The sequence below is a fragment of the Manis pentadactyla genome, chromosome 9 (genome assembly GCF_030020395.1).
Source record: "Manis pentadactyla isolate mManPen7 chromosome 9, mManPen7.hap1, whole genome shotgun sequence".
NCBI classification, from domain to species: domain Eukaryota; kingdom Metazoa; phylum Chordata; class Mammalia; order Pholidota; family Manidae; genus Manis; species Manis pentadactyla.
This window is the reverse complement of record NC_080027.1, coordinates 32,987,319-32,992,183: the sequence shown is the minus strand read 5'-3', so window position 1 is coordinate 32,992,183 and position 4,865 is coordinate 32,987,319. Positions and strand designations below refer to the sequence as shown.

Sequence of the window (4,865 nt, the reverse complement as noted above, 5' to 3'; positions counted from 1 at the left end):
AATTCCTAAAAAAATCCCTCACAAACATTTTACAGAGGACATCTTGCTAAAACAACCCTGATAAGGGGGTAAAAAGTGCGTCTTAGATGTAAAGACGTTGAGTTAGAGAGAAGTATTTCATTGTAATTTCTTACACTTCATGTTAAATATTTTATTTTCTGAGCTAGCATTTGAATTAGTATTAACTAACATTAAAAGTAAAGAGTTACATTGAAATATTTTTAATACTCATTTACCATTTGCAAACCAAATACATTTTTGTACCCTTAAAAATCTTCCTACTATCAAACCAATATATATTCATTACAGAAAAAAATAGTAACTTTGGAAAATAAGAAGAAAACTAATCTTGTGGGGTTACTAATGATTTTATTTGTCTTGTACTTTTTAATACATGCATATTCATTTTTAAGATAAGGATCATTAAATACAGTTTGTATATTTTTTCAAGGTCCCATATTTGGCTGTGCCATCATTTATTAAAGTTTTCAAGCTGTTGCAAATTCGGATTTTCAAATTTTCATTATAAATAAGGCTCACATAAGATGTTCTGAAGTTTGTTTGGAGTTTTTTTGTTTTGTCTGTTTTGAGTTTTTTGGCCCTACTGACCTCTGTGGCTGTTTGGCAAAACCTATGGACTCTCCTTAGATAATGGTTTTAAGTGTATGAGATAAAAACACAAAGCCAACCAAGCATATTAAAATACAATCTCAAACAGTGTTTATCTCTTATATAGTTTCTTTTTTTTTTTTTTTGCAGGTTTATATATTTATTCAGGTGATTCAAATATCAGTGAAGCATTTTAGCATTATGAAATCCAATGTTTGAAATCTTTTTTCCCTGAAATTTTATTTATTATAGTTTTATAATCTTGAAGAGACTCTCTTAAGTTTTTTATGCATTCAGGTATTTTGCAAGGTGTCTGATGTGATCAGTAATAAAGGTTGCAATGAAGTAGTAGCTATGATCGTAACCCTCTTGTAATCTAAAAACAACAGGGATTTTCTTTTCTGTACAGGCAGCTATGAAGTTATCAGGCAATAATTGTCCATCAGAAAGAAACTGGTCATCTTTTCCTTGATCAATCAGTATGTCCAGCTGAGAACCTGGATAAGGACTTCACAAGATGGGTAGCATCATAAGCCTTCCACTTATTTTGATCTGTTCCCAAATATCCACTAAAGGCTTTTTTGCCCCAAGGACAGAGCACTGGGTTGCAGATTGGAGCAAATGCTGACACAGATTTGTATTTTCCAGGATTCTTCAAAGCACAAATCAGAGCTCCATGTCCTCCCATGGAGTGGCCAAAAATAGATATCTTATGAGGTTCCACTGGAAAACTGGTATTTATGAGTTGGGGAAGCTCCTTCGTTACGTAAGAGTACATTCTGTAGTTAGTTTTCCACGGATCTTCAGTGGCATCCACATAAAACCCAGCACAGGTGCCAAAGTCCCAGCTTTCATCTTCGCCTTTAATATTGCAGCCACATTAAAACTAATACTTGTTTAACTGTATGATCATTTGATGATGTGCGATGAGAGAAGACATAATTATCACGTGACAAGACAGTTTGCGGGGACTGGTATCTGGAGCAATGATAACAAGGCCATGTTCTGAGGCAGCTTGATGATAACCAGATTTTGATATAAAATTTTGTTCTGTGCAAGTTAAACCTCATAACGTGGTTGTGAGATTAAATGTTAAAACACATGGAGTCTTGAATTGTGTCTGGGGCCACAGTACAACTTGGGAAATGTAAATCTTTTTTCAAAAATCAAGTCTTAATTTCCAAGGTCTATCTTCAGCATCTAAGGCAACTGTCCTTGGTACTTCTGATCTGAATTATTATTCTTTTAACCAAAACCAAGACTTTAGTAGCAGACAGCCAATACAGTGCAGGACATTTTCCAGTTTCTGCCTTTGGTGGTAAGTAGATAGCGAATTTCATCTTGCAGTTCAGTTCAATACTGCCATGTTCAAAAACTTTCTGCAATCCCCCAAAACACTTGTTGCTGGAAATCTGTTTCAATGCCATTCTTCCCTTAGTAGTGAAGATTAATCTCATTAATTTCTAAAGAATTAGTGCATTTACATGTCTAAGTACTACTTGTTTTCTTGTAAGCACCAAAGGGTAGATGATCTCCAGCGGCTACGGAGAAATGGAGTCGTGGGCCTGGAAGGGCGGGAACTCAACATGGCCGCCGGAGCCGCCCCGCAGGGCCCGCCCCCCGCATCTTATATAGTTTCTTGATTGACATTTGTTGATTGCCTTTTCCCTTGAGAACTGGTTATATTTTCCTGGTTGTTTCTATGTGGAGGAATTTTGAAGAGTATGTTGTGAGACTTTGGGTACTGTTTCTAAAGTGTTGAAGATTTCTGTGTATCAGGCAACTAACCCAGTTAGGTTCATACTACAAGTTCCATCGAACTTTCTGTGATTATGATTTCATAGGTAGTTTGGCATTCCAAGCTTTTGCTATGCTGCTTTGAGTCTATCCCATGCATATACCTCTCAAGATATAATTTGGAACTTAAGTCGTGGATTTTATCATATTTCAGTTCTCAAAATTTTGCTATGCTTCTTTGGGTCTGTTTCTGTCCATGAGTAGCTCAGGTGTGAGCCTGAACCAGGTGTGCACCTGAACTTGTGTCAGTACACAGAAAAGATCAGGGGATCCTTTTTTTTAAGCCCTCCCACCTCCAGGATTTCCCCTCAATCTCCCTACCAAGGACCTCTTTTCCTCACTTAATGAATAAAAAGAAAATAGAGTTTCTTCATTATTATTCTCACTCAGTCAGCTGCAGAGTTTTTTTGTGACTAGAGCCATGCTCAGGGCAAAACTGTGAGTGAAAAATGAGAAGAGGAAAAATATGCAGGGAAATGACCCATACTCACTGGACCACAGAGTTCCTTTTCATCCCTTCCTTCTGTGGCAGAGCTGAGGACAATTAAAACACAAGGCAGAAAGAAAGAAGATAAAGAAGATAAACGGGATTTTCTTTATAGTCTGGCCCTGAGTGTCCCCTGTTCCTGGATACACTAGCTAGAAAGCCAGAGTCTCTCTCTAGGAACACTTTGCCACCTTCTTGCTGCCATGCATTGCCACATTTAGTCCATCCTTTAGCCAAAGACAAGAGACAGAAGATATTTTTAAAATATGGAGATGAACTTCCATAATGTGCCATTCTTCAATTTTGGCTTCTCACCCCTCATCTGGCTGCAATTGTTAACTTCTCAGCATCTTTGCGCTTTTTGTGTTTTGTACAGTTTTAGTTATGATCAATGTGATAGATAAGGTGTTTATAGGCTTACTCCTCTTAGTTACTTGTCCAACACCAGAAAAGGATTATATTTCAATGGAGAAATTATTGCATAAACTTTGGAACAGTTTGTGTGAGTGAGCATGAGTGTGTTTTACCTTTACCTATATCAATCTGCTGTAAATGATAAAAATCACCTAAAATAGAGTGGAAAATATTAGACTCTCTCCCTGTGCATGTTACATATATGCTTGAAAGAAATCACAATTATTTCAGATCATCTCTAGAGAAAGAGAGCAAACTGTTATGAGTGGGAGATTTTACTCTCAAATTATTAAAAATATAGTGGCATATATCACAACTTTCTTCAATGGGATAAATTTCTGGGTAAATGTAAAGTTACCAGACAGTGGACACTAGCTTGACAATTGATTTGGTTGGCATCCAAATTAAGACAAGATCCTAAAGATTTCCTATGTTTATTCTGCCTGAAATATGCTTCTAAATGAGAGCTGGAGGGAAAAATACACTTTTTCAAAACAGTATTTTCTATATAGGTATGTTTTCTTTGGAGATATGTCTATTCAAGTTATTTGCCCAGTATTTAATTGGGTTATTTGGTGTTTCTGTTTTTATTTCTGTTTCTTGCGTTTTTTGCTATGGCATTATAGTAGCTGTTTTTATATTTTGGATGATAAGTCCTTTAACCTGTAACCTTCTTTCTTCTCAGGATCTTCTAGTGGCAAAAGTCAGCTTGTTGAGGTTTCTAGACCTTGACATCTTTGCTTTGGAAAGCAAATAACATTGCTTTTCTCCTCTCTTAATTCTCCTTTCTTCCCATATTTCTCTTTTTTGTCTCTTCCTTTTTCCTTCCTTTCCTTTATTCTTTTGTCTCATCTTTCTCTGAATCCTTCTGGGCTTTGGGCTTTTTGTGCTTGTTTCTGTATTCTGTTTCTGAGTTCAATGATTTTCTTGTGACACATCAAGGCTTTTCATGAATATTACTGTATCTTCTTCTGTTTTTTCTTCCTTCCTCCATCCCTTCCTCCCACCCACCTGCCCTTTTTCTGATAGTTACACAATTTCCCAGGTGATAATTCATGTCAAAGCCATATATGTAAAGTCTAATTTTTAAGTGGGCTACAGTGGATTTTCTTTTTCCAATTTAAAATCTCAACAGAAAAGATTAAAAAGGATAAGTTATAATTGTTTGCAACAAAGAAATCCCTCAAATACATAAAATGTCCAAAAAGCAGTGAAAATAAATAAACCAAATTAAGGTTAGGACTCAATTAAATCAAGATTAAACACCATTATACTAAATTGGAAAGAACTAAATTTAACCTAGTTTTTCCATCTTGTTATTAATTATGAATGCAGCTGTTATACTGCCAAGTTAATCAAAATGTTCACACATACACACATAATCTATCTATATAGTCCATCTGAAAAGTTAAAAGATTGGGAAGCTAAAAGAAAGTGTGACTAGCTATTAATATAGCTATAACAATAACTGTATACTTATAACTTCTGGCCTAATTCTACATTATAAAGCCCCAAACCCACACTAAACCCTAAATCTGATCTATCTGGAAGATTTTGC

The 4,865-nt window shown here is 35.7% G+C and overlaps 1 pseudogene; it reads right to left on the bottom strand.

Moving 5' to 3' along the window:
• Positions 1-765: 765 nt before the first annotated feature.
• On the bottom strand, positions 766-1,489 carry LOC118917532 (S-formylglutathione hydrolase-like; annotated as a pseudogene).
• Between the last annotated feature and the right edge of the window lie 3,376 nt (positions 1,490-4,865).